Raw genomic sequence first — 14,121 nt, forward strand, 5'->3', positions numbered from 1 at the left:
GAACAACACGTTTCTATATGTTTCAATATGTTTCAATACAGCGTTTGCAAAATAGGGATGAAAAGAAAATATTGGAAACGTATTTATAATGAGTAATTACTAGAAAATGTCTTTTTTTTTTAGTTTGACCTTCATGAAGAGATTTCTGGCTCCAAATGTTTCAGAAAAGATTGTGAAGGAGTACATGAAGATGTGTTCCCCTTTGTATGAGACTCTCAAAGCCCACAAAAGTGAATCTTTCTTTCTGACTTTTGAAAGATTATTTTTTTTGGGAGGGGGGGGGGGGGATTTTCTTCTTAAGCAAGGAAAAAATTGAGCAAATTAAACTTCATAAATGTTCACACTTTCTTTCCTGAATTCCCGCGCTTAGATGTTGACCTCACTCTTCCAACTGTTCTGAACTCATTGGAGTAATTGGCAGCCGTGCTTTGCTGATGGCACATCAAGATTCTGGGGGATGAAAGTAACACTCAACTCCCCACGACTCAAAAAAAAAAAAAATCTTAACCAGAAAAACCTGAAAGAAACTTGATGTTGTTCAGAAATATTTCAGATAGATCATTTATGACTGAATGCCTAACCTGTTCCATAAGTACCTTTATGGCTGCTAACTGTTTCTCTTATTGAAGCCAAAACTTTCTCTCTTATTTCCTGTTAATCCTAAAGTAAAAATAATCTCCACAGATGTTTCATCCACCTTTAAACTCATTTGTTGATCTTTTTGTTTCACTTTTGTTTGTTTCAATGATTCCTTGTGTTTCAATGAGGAAAAATCCTCGTTACACTTTTTAGCTCAGCAAACTAAGAAAAGCAGCATTAGTTGTTAACAGGCATTAAAGTCGACAAGCAATGATGGATCAAGTATTTAGGTTAACTAATCTATTATAAGAGGATGGAGTAGGCTTTGATAGAATTATCAAATTTACTTTTGTGTCTGAAAAATGAGCAAGGAAAATATAGTTTTTAAACTTTACATTTCTATCTTAAAGAGCCCATATTCTGCTTTTTCTGGTTTTATATGCTCTTTAGTGTGTTTTTCAAGTGTCCTGTGCATGTTTAGGCACATCGATGTGCAAAAATTCAAAGTCTGCAGAAACGCGGCTTCTCTTACGTCCTCCTGTTAGCTGTAGCATTAGCTGCATGTAACGCTCGGTTCTAGCCCCCCTCGAAAAAAATGTGTCAGTGTGACGTCTTGTCAGTGTGAGATCACTGATCTAAGCCCATTGGCTCGTTGTGGTAAGCCCAGCAGCTTATGTTGCAGGCCCATTAACTTCTGTAGCACGCCCACGATATGCCGTAGCCTGCGGTAGCACAGTAGTGCTAAGGTGCTAAGGTTTTTGCTCCCCGGCCATCGGAGCCAGAGTGGCTGAGCGACTGACCAATTACGGCAGAGCCGACAGGCCGACCAATCAGATCAGACTTGGCACACGTGGGGACTCTGAACGTGGGCGCTTCAGAGCCTTAGAGAGAGAGTCAGAAGTGAGCCGGTGCGTGGAGCGGCAGTTCATGAAAACAGACACTTTTTTATAACTTTAGTTATTGTGAACATACTTTAGTAGGTACATAGATTAAATATATGAACCCCAAAAAGGGCAGAGTATGGGATCTTTAAGACATGAAATAGGATGTTTCTGAAATATGGGGCATCATAATTTAACTTGTTAAAACTCCTATTAAGGAGATCCGTGCATGGGTTGGTGGAAAAATGGACTGACTACCCACTGAAATAGATAGTTTTAGTTTTACCTTGTGACTCTCAGTAATTACTGTCATGAAGGTCAAATTGGCAGAATAAATGAGCATGATTAACTCTTTCTTACCTCAAAACAAAAAAAACTAAAACATTTTAACCCTGAAAAAAAATGTAACAACTCTTTTAGATGCCGAAAAACAATTCAAAGGCCAAAAAAACCCATTATATTAAATAGTTTAATTCATTGTTGTTAAAACTGCAGCAGAGTTTTTAAGTGTGTAACAGAAAGTTGTTGCTAAGTTTCACAGTTTTAGAGTTTTAAGATCCAGTACAATGCTCGTATGAATTGAACGATATCGATACCTGTTTTGATGCCACGGCAACAATAAGAGAAGTCCTTGTCACCCAATATTGGGTAATAATGTTTCACGTTGCCAATGTATTTGTGCAATTCAGACAGTGTGCAGGAGTTTATCTCCATTGATGGATTCAATCTTTTTTTTTAAGGCACCTGTTTTAGGAAAAAGGCAGTGGTATCTTTTTAAAGCTTCAATACTTTTTCAAAATGTGTGGTATTGAAAAGGAGTGGTCTGTTATGTTATCAGGGGCACAGAAATCCTGGTTACGCCCCTGGATCCATGCAACACGTTTCAGAGTATTCACTAAATACCCCCTCATGTATAACATGAGGGGGTATTTAGTGCGTGTTTTGCTCATACATTTTATCCCATAAAAGGACAAGAAGGTCAGGTATTTTGTTACATGTCATGGTGAACTTGGAATGCAGTTTTTCTTCATTTTCAAACCGTTGGAAAGCCTTTAGAGGGATATTTTTTGAGAGAGGCTAATGGAAATAGGACAATAACACAGTTTTTTCTGACATGGCGATAAAAGGGTTTCAAACACTTATCTCCAGTTGTGCCAGTAAAATGGAATAAAATCAGTGCAACGTTTACTCTGCAGCGCTCGGTCAGTGTAATTTACCCAGAGTTTGAGTCAGAGACTCTTTTTTGTAAAGCTTTCAAAATGAAACTGCAATTTAGACAGAGAGGCCAAATAACTCACTCTGTACTGATACATTTTTTTTTATTTTTTTTTTTTAGATATGAACAGAATTCCAACAAGAATGAATGGGATGACATTTAGATCAGTAATTTAATTTCAGGTTTTTACTTGGGAAACCCCATTTTTCGTTGCATTAAAAATAAATGTATTCTTGTTGAGGCTTTAAATTCTACTGGGACAGTCAGGTGGTGTATTCAGAGTTGTGTGTGTCTGTAAGAAAATGAGATCGGGATAACGTATCGCCTCCTGATCACTATCTTATATAATCACGTGTTAACAGAGGAAGAGAGGAGCAAAGGAGGAGAGGGAGATAATGGAGAGGGAGAGAGAGAGGTAGGGGGAAGCACGGGGGAGGCCGGTCCGAGATCCAGATAACCAGGGATTGATCTGCAAACCGACCAATCGGGCGCCTTGCTCGGCCTGAGCCGCCGCAGTAGCCAGGCAGGATTGGAGGATGCTTCGGAGGAGCGATGCGCACACAAGCACCGGCTCGGCTTGCTCGTCCCATCGCCCCGCACACACACACACACACACACATTCACATATCCACACACACACATTCACATACACACACGGGAAGAGAAGAGAGAGTATCGGCTCTCCGCTAGTCGTGCAGTCAAGCTCTGCCCGGGAGAGGATGACCGCGGTCGGGGGAGGAAATTGAAGGGAGAGGGAAGGCAGAAATGAGGAACATACTCAAACTCGTGCGTCTTTTTCGCCTTTAATCAGCTGACATGCGTGTTCAGAGGAGTGCACGCGGACAGGTAAGACATATAAATAAGTTTGTCCGGCTTTTTTTTTTATCTGTGTTGTAGTGTAAGTTTTGCGTTTGCACCTGTGCGCGTGACTGTGTGTGGCGCGGGCGTACGTGCCCCCGCCTATACTGTGTTGTGTTAAAAAAAAAAAAAAAAAAAAAAAAAAGAAGAAGCTGGCAAATACATGAGTCTTGTGCGTGAGTGAGTTTGACAGTGTGCGCATTTTAGCAATTGCACCTCGCGAAATTTGGCACCGCGCAGAAACAGAACAGGCGCGAGGAGGGTAGAGAAGTGCAAGAGTGCGCACTTTTCCCTCAAGTCATTTTGCGGCTATAATGAGTGTGCTCGGCTCGCACGCGCCTCTGTCTTGTCCCCCGGGGTGTTGTTGCACACAGCAGCGCCTCGGTGTAGTTATGAATGACAGACAGGGCTGCTATGAGACAGTGTGGGAGTTGGAGGCTATCCGATGCCTCTTGATGCGCGTGCCGCACCAGTGTAGCCAGACTGGAATTTACGCGCACTGCAGGAAACAGGAGTCCACTCATTGACTGCAGCCTCTCTGTATGTACAAGTCCACAGCTTCCTCTCCCCGCAACAGCCATCTCTCTGTTGCGGGAGGAGAGAGAAAAAAAAAGACGTTTTGACTAGATGCCTCAGTCATTTAAACGCTCAGTGCTTTGACAGTCGTGTGGGTATAAGGTGAAGTGCCAGATGCTAAGCTGTCCATCTTTATGTTGCATTTACTGGCTGCTTATGAGCAAAGAGAATTGTATGGGTGCAAATCTTAAGCATTGCATTTTTTTTTCTTTTTGCGAGGTGATCACCTTTTCTGATATGTTTGCAAATGTTTAAAAAAAAATTGGCATGAGTCATGTGATTATCATTATCATTAGCATACTGGTGGGCAAACAAGCTGTGCATGATGTTTTTCCAACCTTATAGCTCCACTTTATAGGAAGTGGGCTGCTATGTGCTCTGACATTGATGCAGATAATATGCAAATGTTATCCTCATAATGTGTGATCTTGAAAGCTGTGCTAGGGGAGAAGTTTTGATGTCCCCCCTTTAATTTGTGCCTGGGGACATTTCTGTTCCAGTGGTGTACAGCTGTGGTCTTTTTTTTTTTTTTTTTTTAGCCATGTGGACTGGACTAGGGCTACTGTATATACAGTATTTTTATAATCATTATCATGCCATCTGTCAGTTATCTTTCAGCTTTTTTATGTTTTTAAAAGAAATGTCCATAATGACATCTCAGAATTAATTAATATTCAGTGAATTGTTATATTTCAGCTGCTCAGCGAAGAAACTATTTGAAACTTCTAGTTGATAAATGCCTCAAGTCAGAATTGTTAAGTCCAACTAAAGTTTTGCAAATATTGGCATAGAGCACACAAAGTGCATCACCTAGTGTGCATGGATCCGTCTCAGACGACCCAGCAATCTATCAAGTCAGTCCTGTCTCTCTGCTGGGGTGAAGGCCTCGCTTGAGGACATGTGAGATTTCAAAGCAGTCCCTCTGTCTGTCTGTCTGTCTGTCTGTCTGTCTGTCATCTCTTCCAATGGTCGATGCAAAATGAGACAGCTGACTGAGCTCCAAATGAGCCCTAATAGCTGGTGCTCGAATTTGAGATGTACTGGACATAAAATTGCCTAATTTAATCTGGCAAGTGGAACAGTCTGGAATTGCATGACAACATATGAAAATCATAGTCCACCAGCTGCCCTGGCAGTCAAAACCCAAAACACTCAAAACTGGGGCCGCAAGTAATGAGTCTTTTCATTCCTAATTTATCTGGTTTTGATAAATACAACATCGGTAAAAAACACATTTTAGCAGGACAAAAACAACGGCCTTGATATTGCTTAGTCAGTCTGGCAGGAAGAGGAATAAAATCAACTGTAGGAACATATTGCAGTTAGCCATTTTGACTTGATGTATGGCTGGAATATTACAATACAAAGTAATTGATTAGTTTACTGGATAATCACTTGACACATTTTCCAAGAGCTACATTGAGCCATGTTGGCTCAACACCACCAAAAGATCCTGAACCAGACTTTCAGAGACTGATATATCATTTGGACGATATCATCTAGCCGATATAGGCATACCAAGATCTATCAGCAATCACGTATGAGTGCACAATCCACATTCAAAATATAATTCACCTTATCTCTAAATGGGGGTATACACACTACAAGAGGAATGGGCCGAATTTGGGCTTTATTGCCACCTGAGGAAATCCAAAGCAAAGTCCTGATTTATAAGGGCTCTAAAGATTACCGCACCAGATTATCCTGTGATGTGAGGTGTGTTAAGAGTGATCCCATCTGCTCAGGAGGAGCAGATTGAAGGAATTTCAAATAGTAAGCACTGAATGTTCAATACTTGTTAGCTGGGAACATTTTGTCATTTGTCAAGGAAACGATAGCCAATTGGGAAGCAAGCTGACCGAAGAAGGAAGCACTCACCTACACATACGGACCATGTTCATGCTGTCTGCACTTCTTCATCCATAGTTTTACTGTTTTCTCTGTGAATTTTCAGTTAAAAGTACCTTTGCCAACACTTCCTTCCTGCCCATTGTCGGCCATGTTTGTTTACTCCAGAGGCGAGATCGACCGTGAGAAATGTTGCAACATTTCCAAGTTTTGAGAGTCAGGACTCTGGTTGCTCATGAATGAAATCTTTTTGTGTGGTGTTTCTGTTTTGATCACATTGCTGCTCTCTACACACTAAAGGAACAAAATCAATCTATGGTTATGTGTCACCCTATGTGGGGTCTTTAAATTGTCCAATGGGCCAGACGTAACTGGTTATTTTGTTCCCCTTAAACTGATATTGGGAATTCTTTTCGCCATCGATCTCTAAAATTGGACGTTTTGACTACCTCTGGCTCCACAGGCCTGTAGACTCTTTCCAGTACAAAACAGATGGATTATCCAACACAGGTCTTCGACTGCCTGAAAACAACCTAACTGCAGGAGTTTTAAAAGGACAAAGGTGGCTTCAGCGCCCTGATTATACACTCTCTGTTGATATAATGGTACGCCTGTTTGTCCAGCCTGTGGATGTTTCCTCATTTGAAAGGGCACTGAGCTAATTACACCATTATTAATCTCACTGAAGACAGCAACTGCAGGAAATGTCTGTGTGTTACTTACAAACAGACTCCAGTGTTTGAACATCACACTCTGTGGGTGATGTAGACGCCATGTTAACTGCATTAAGGCCACACTGTACAAGCTGATTACTGGAATGCATATTTGACACCAGTTACTAGAAAATCTGCCCTCAAGTGTTGTGTCAACTCAAGTGTGAGCAATTGTGCAATTATCAGTCACAGTTTGCTTGCAGCAGAGCAGACATCTTAAACGATGCGTAGTGTTCAACATGGTAGAAACATAAAGTAATGATTAATATGTAAATTCAGCCTCGTTTGGGAAATGGTTATTTTAAAAACTTTTTATTGAGACCTTCAAATCTTTGGCTTGGATTGTGAAAAGCCTCTTTTGTACTGTTTTTGATCTTATGAGTTTACTAGCTTGGCTGACAGGGCGAACAATGGATGCTGGGGTTCATAATGACATAATTTAAAGGGCTACTTCACAAATTCTGCACATCATAAAGGAGTGCTGTCTAGCCTGCAAGACTGGTGTAGAAAAACCCTTGGGTAGCTTTTAAAACCCTGATTTCCCCATTTGGGTCATCACCAATTATTGAGGAGGTTAACCCGTGCTAGGGAATAACCCATGCTATAACACTGTGTTCATTGGAATAATCAGAACATTGAGTATCAGATTAGGAAAAGCCCTTCCAAGTCGGGATGACCCGTTGAAGGGTCTGAGAACATATTTGCAGCACTACAGGGTTCCTGCAGAGCCTTCAAAAATGTAACATTAGATTTTCAAATTCTAAGGTCAATAAATGTCTTAAAAAACCTGTGAGAGGTCTTACATTTCAAATGGCATTCACTGGGTAATACTTTTTTGAATCTAAACCGGTTAGTAAGTGTCATATGATTTTTTGATATTATTTTTTGTGAATTTGCGTGTTCACATGATTATCTATAGAATCTACAGCAGCGTATTACACATTCACAAACCACTTAAGAGAGAAGGAGAATAAGATGGGGAAATGCACTTTAAAAGTAATATGGCTCGGGGCGCACTGGTGGCGCAGTGGTTAGGGCGCGCGTCCCATGTATTGAGACTCTCGTCTCGAGCGGTAGGCCCGGGCTCGCTTCCACCCGTGGCCCCTTTCCACATGTCATTCCCCGCTCTCTCTCCCTGGTTTCCAACTCTGTCCACTGTCCTCTCTCTGCATTACAAACACAAAAAGCCCAAAATAAATCTTTAAAAAAAATAAAAATAAAAATAAAACGTAATATGGCTTCATGATGAAGAATGCAGTGAATAGTTTGCAGGAAGCAAACAATGATTGTGAGGCAACTTGCAAGATATGCAACACAACTTTTAAACTTGGGACTTTAGAATCAAAGCTGTTGAGTCCTGCATGAAGTCAGAAATCCACCGATGCTACAGTGATTTATTTTAATTAAAAAGATTTAAAAATTAAAAATATAATAAAAAGGATTTATTTTACATATTTAAAATACATTTAAAATCATCGTTGTTAGACTAGTAGTTCAACGCTGCTCGCTGCCTTCAATGCGACATATTGCATGGCCTGACTTCATATTTTCTCTCGTCTTAAATAGTGCAGAAGGGAGTTTTTTTAAACAGGAATGTTCTAGAAAATTAACTTTGTACAGTGATCTGCTGACAGGAATAAAAAACAACACGAGGGAGGGAAAAAATCCAACGCTGTCCGTGAAACAAAATCATAATTAACAAGGCAGAATAAACAACAACAACAGGAAGTGGAATAAACAGAAGCCCTGAACTATTTGAGTGGATACACTTAAAGTTGCAAAAGCTGGGCCATGCACTAAGCATCCTTTTCCTCACCTTTCTTTTTAAGTATGTTAAAAGTTTAATTTGCTTGTTGTAGGTAACCTCGATAAGTTCTGAGTAATACAAATCAACACATTGTCTGTCTTAGTGTCTGTTTTCTAATTTTTCCAAGCTCTGAAAAATAGGACCATCTAATGGGAACATGGATGCAGCATAAATGCCAGAGTATCACTGAGTCTGATGCTTGACTTTCTCTCAACAACTCCCTTAATTTCATGGAAGTGGAATACTAAATCGCTGTAGCACCTGTCATTGGGAGCCTGCTGGTGATGCTTCCATAGATCATGCAAAAATCAATCCTTAAAGCAAGAAAAATGCATCAAGAAGTAATGGTCCATGCAGAAATGGTTCACCCCAGGTGGATACTGTGTGATGGCCGCCATTTGTGTTTTCAATCATATCACGAGCAGTCCAGACAGGAAAAAAAGCACTGTGGATTATTGTTCCAACAGAACACTGAAAGGGCCATTCAAAAGATGAATCATGCCTCCCTCCAAACGTTAACATGAGTCTCTTCAGAGATGGCAAACAAAAAAGTGGTCATTCACTGTCTCTGTCTGCCAACTGAGACTCCCAGTGCAGACAGCGTTTTTTTTTCTTCTGTTAGTAAGAATTATAGCTTTGATAAGTGTGTACCGGCCCTGACAGCGATGCCATCTTCTTTTAAATCCAACAAGATAAAATAATCCTCTGCTTCTAATGCTGCTGTGGCATGTTATTGTGGGGCTTACGGAGATAAATGGATGAATTTTGTTATTTAGTTGTTTTTTTTTTTTATCAGACAAGCTATTCAGATGGGAATGCAGACAGACAAGCAAAAGTCACAAGACTCACAAAACTCATTTCTTGTCATCGATTTTATTTAAAGAAATGATTAAGCCCTCATATCATCACCCATTGCTAACCACCTTCGTGAAGCCATGAATTAGGCTGTTTGCTTTGGACCAGTGTTTAACATATTTGGAGGAAGGTGGATACCTTTTAACCTGGTTCACATGTTGCTGTAGTAGTCACTTGTTAATCAAAGGTAGCCAAGAACGCCATGAGGCATTATCAATTTTGCTCTTCCTATGACCATATTTCACAAATTAACCATGCTGTAGAATTGTAGTACCACCCTGCTGTATTTAAAAAGATTTGACACCAACAATTAAATTTAAGAACTCATTAGACTAATGTTTACTGAGGTTAAAAATCAACTAAGAAGTTGAGTTATTTTCCCATCTGGCTTTAAACCGTTAGCCTTCCTTTTCCAACCAGTGAAGTTGCCTCCTGCTGGTCATTAGAAAGAATGCAGTTTCAAGGCACTTCCCGTATTAACTTCAATTGTGTTCTACTCTGAAATAAGCACTAAACCTGAAAGAAATAATGTTTTAAGTAGAAATTGATACACTTCAAATACAGGGTTGGTTTAGGAGAGAAAAGTGGCAACTTATAGGGTTTTGTTTTTTTTTTAATTCAAAAAACAGATAGAAAAACTCATGACAAAATTAATAGCTATATGAGTTACCTTTCAAAAACAAATGGGACTAAAGTAGACAATAGTTTAACCAATTGCAGAGAGTCAACAGAATTAACATTCAATTCCAATTGGTTGCCATTGTTTAGGATTTTTTTCTTCCTGTGTGCACTTTTTATAGATGTTCCACATGACCTGGTGTTGGGTTAAAGCAATCCAGTAAATATTTTCATTCAATCTGTTTTGAGGGAGGTTCCCACATTGATCCCACTGTGGCAAATCCTGCCTACTAACTGCTGTTGTCTGTTATCCAGATATCAATAAAGTGCACTTGTCGCCATCATTTCTGCCCGAGTAAAAATCATCGATGGATCTTCTGGATGTCAAACACTGCAGACTGTATTGCTTTTCATTGAGGACATGGGTCAAATTACATATAAGTATTGAAAGGTTCAATACTCAGCATTATTCTCTGCACCTCTCTATTGTAGTTGCCTGAGATTTGTTTTTGTATTATTTGACTTTATGGCAAAAAAAAAAAATCAAAGTCCACACTCGGGAGAAAAAATGAAATGCCATACCACAGTCTCTCTCTCTCCCCAGTTTCCCACTCTATCCATTGTCCTGTCGCTCCAATAAAGGTATAAAAGCCCAGAAATAAAACTCAGACAGAGAGGGAGTATCTAATTGTCCATAAATGCATCATCTCGGTAGGTGTGGTCAAACGTTCCACATATGTATTATTCATCAAATGATAAGAGCTTGAAAACAAAGACCAAGACAAAACAGAAATCACAGTAATTGGCATAATGGCGGAAAAGAAATCCAAGTATGACTCCATTGCCACAGAGTCAAGGTAGAAATCTTGGTGTATCAAGAGATGAAACTGCATCAAGGCAGTAACTACAAAATAACTTTAAAAAATACAAAAAGGTCAGAATGTTGTGGGGGGGAAAAGCTCATGTTTCACCTTCTGAGACCTTAAAGTGACTCTGATCCTTCTGCTTTTTCCGAAACAAAAGATCGAAAACTAAAAACTTAATTTGCACAGCGACCTTATCAACAACTCTCAACATTTAAGGAAGCCATAGCTTGCATATGATCGACATTTTTGCTTAAGTAATCACAGGTAAACTCATATACAGTGAAATTAAAGATTTCCTTCGATCAGTTGGTTAATCACTGCAGCTCTTCTTTGTCTTTGTCTTGGGTGCCTTTAGTTACTCTTCCTCTTGATTTTTTCTTGATTCAAACCCGTCACACATGACTCATCTCCACCAACAGGAAGAGGGGACATATCTGGTCCTTTACTCTAAACTTCCCATACGTGGCCTTTGTTGTCATCAAGCATTTCCTTTTGGGTTTGATTTAGACTTTCATTTCTCACAGTGGGACATGGAGCAGTCTGCATCACGCTGACATTATTGCACTCTGGAGTTTTTTCAGTATGGGTGAAAGCAACATTAGAATGATTCATCTGCTGCTCTCACTGTCAGTGACGAATGGGCAGCAAAGCATCTCCTTAAAGAACACTCAGCCCTGTGAGAGGAAGAACGAGATTGATCGTGAATGAGCATTTTTATAAGGCTATGGCAATATTATAATGCGCTATTGTGATTTTAACCCAAGGAAAACACAATCAACATAAGGCTGTAGTGAACTGGCATAAGGTGATGAAACATAAAGCTGCTTTGAAGGACTTTTGTCATTTTCACTGGCTCATAGAGTCTATTCTGGAGTGCTTGTTATTATTGAATTTCTGTTTTTCAAGACTTGAGCATATTTTGTTCAACAATACATCAGGCATGTTAAGGGGACATTTAAAGAAAATCATTTTTTTTGCTGTTTCCTTTCAGGGGAGTGAACTCAAACGAGTTTGAGGCATTTCAAACTTATTTTAATGTCACCATTGGTATTTCTACCCATACACCAAATCTCCTGAAATCCACTGGGGGAGCCCCCTTGGACATGTGAGAACGCAGCAGGAAATATTCAGGAAATTCACAACAAGTGGGAGGTTCTCGATGACGTTTATATCCTGCGACCAGAGTCCGGTTTGATCTTAGTGCACTTAATGGAACTGCTTCATTGTGCAATTTTGTTCTTCTGTTCTCTTGCCTTGAAACTGTGACTATGTCAAACCATACATAGCAGAAATGGCTTATCGGAGCCAAAATTCAGCCAGAATGGGGTCAAGGGGTCCTTCTCAGAAAAAAAATGGGAAAAAAAATGTTATTTTCTGCATTTTTAACCATTTATAGTCAGAGGCAAAAAAAGGGTATTATTTCTCGATCAGTCTTAAAGTCTGAGGAAACCTCGGTTAAATCATGCAAAAATTACTCTCAGCCTAATTGCTAATTTTTCATAGTTTTTTTCATCATGTCTCTTCCATGGGTGATATACTATTTATCATTTGTATAAAGAAATAATAGGTTTTTTTATACTAAGAGATGAGAAAAATTCTGTCAGATTTTAAGAAATCTGAGGGGGCTCCATCCCACCCATAGGCGTGACACTTCTGGTAAATAGTGTTGGACACTGCTGCGTCCCTTACTTCTCAGGAAGATGTGAGGGAGCAGCCTGTCATGAACATTTCCAGAATTTCCAAAGGTATATATGTGAAAAAAGACTTGTGTCTGACAAGTCTACAAAATCTGCGACTTATTGCTTGATAGAAACATACTTTGCCCATGATGACAGAGGTTTTGGGCTGAGCCAGATTAAGGATAGCATGGTAAATGATTCAAAATCACAAACTAGATGTTTCTTGGCTATGGATTTAAGTGTAGACAATAAAAAAATGGAGGAGCTTCAAAGTGTAATGGCGTTGAAAAACACTGGAGATAAGGATTAAGAAAAGCAACTGCAGTGAGATGCAGATGAAAACATTTTCCGTGTGTATATTTGTTCTCCCTTTTATGATAGAACCGTCTTAGCAAAACCATAAAAACAGAGCCGTTTGATTGCCAATATGCTGCATGAATAGTTAATGCACTATTAGAAGGGTTTCAGGTTTCACATTTGTGAGTATTTTCTCGGAGACTTTTTTAAATAGCTTTTAAGGATGAACCGCGGCTACGCAATCGCAGCACGTTCTGCCTGAGATCCTCGGGGCTGCCTCTGAGTATTTGATTTTGTTCTCCTCCGGGTGGTGGGGCTGTGCCTTTTGGTCATATTCGGGGGGGTTTCAGTCTGTGTTTTAGTCACATGCTGGGCACACCCTTTATCACACATACCCCCTCTCTAGACTTACATTCGAAGCTCGAGGCGCTTCACTTACATTTTTATACTCAACGATGTACACTGAATACACATGGAGACACTCTGCATGAGCTTCCAGGAGGTTAACGCACAATATTGTGTTGATAGAAAAAAAAAAAGATAATTCAACCAAAACATTTTGAATAACATTGTAAACATTGTGCAGAAATTTCATTCCTTTTCTATAGACCTGCATTATGAAAAATCTCTTTTTAAGTTGTCTTTTAAATACTTTTGATCATTAACATGACGGAGGTTTCATTACTTTAAAACATGTCAAATGTGATGATGTAACAAAAATGTTGTCATCCCATGTCCACTGAAGTGTGTTGAGAATTTTCTTTTGTGTCTAGATGAAACTTCTTAGTTGTTGTTTTCTACGGCTAATTATTTAAATAATTTCAACTTTAAATTAACAAACAGTCCGCCAATGTTTGACTGAGCTTAGCGAGCTCTTATATGATTATCCTCTCCGCTAGCAGAGCACTGCTGCTTTTAACAGTACAGCTGCTAAAGGCAGCCGTGCGACATGTCATTTCTGTAAAAGCTGCTGTTTTAAAGAAGAGGAAAGAAGTCGATGTTTTTGGGGAAGTTAATTATGGTATCAGATTGGCATGCTTGCCAATAGCTTAAGCAGAATTGCAGGCCATATTGGAGGGCTTTCTAACACTTATTTTGGTGTATTAACGAAGAAGTCATCAACTGTGACCTTAAATGTGCTAATATCTGAATGAACAGGATAATGGTGTTTAACTTTAAGTAAAAAAAAAAACACAAGAAAAATGTCCTGCAGCAATACTCAAATCCTCCAATGTTGAGCAACATCACAATTTCCAGATGAAAAATATTGCTTCCAGGGATTTATGGACGCTAACTCAAAAGTCTTGTAGTATCCTGATGGAGCAAAG

General features: G+C 39.5%; 1 protein-coding gene across 2 annotated transcripts in view; it reads left to right on the top strand.

Annotated features, from left to right (window-relative positions):
- Positions 1 to 14,121, top strand: part of LOC109992537 (cadherin-18) — a 189,208-nt gene that overhangs the window by 87,992 nt on the left and 87,095 nt on the right. Inside the window, exon 1 of one of the 2 annotated variants that reach the window (XM_020645202.3) lies at positions 3,255 to 3,522. The exons of the other annotated variant lie outside the window; for it this stretch is intronic. The gene's annotated coding sequence lies outside the window, so the exon portion shown is untranslated. Of the gene's footprint in view, positions 1 to 3,254; positions 3,523 to 14,121 lie in introns of those variants that run through there. 2 annotated transcript variants of the gene reach the window in all.

The sequence above is a fragment of the Labrus bergylta genome, chromosome 20, assembly GCF_963930695.1.
Source record: "Labrus bergylta chromosome 20, fLabBer1.1, whole genome shotgun sequence".
In the NCBI taxonomy this organism is placed as follows: Eukaryota; Metazoa; Chordata; class Actinopteri; order Labriformes; family Labridae; genus Labrus; species Labrus bergylta.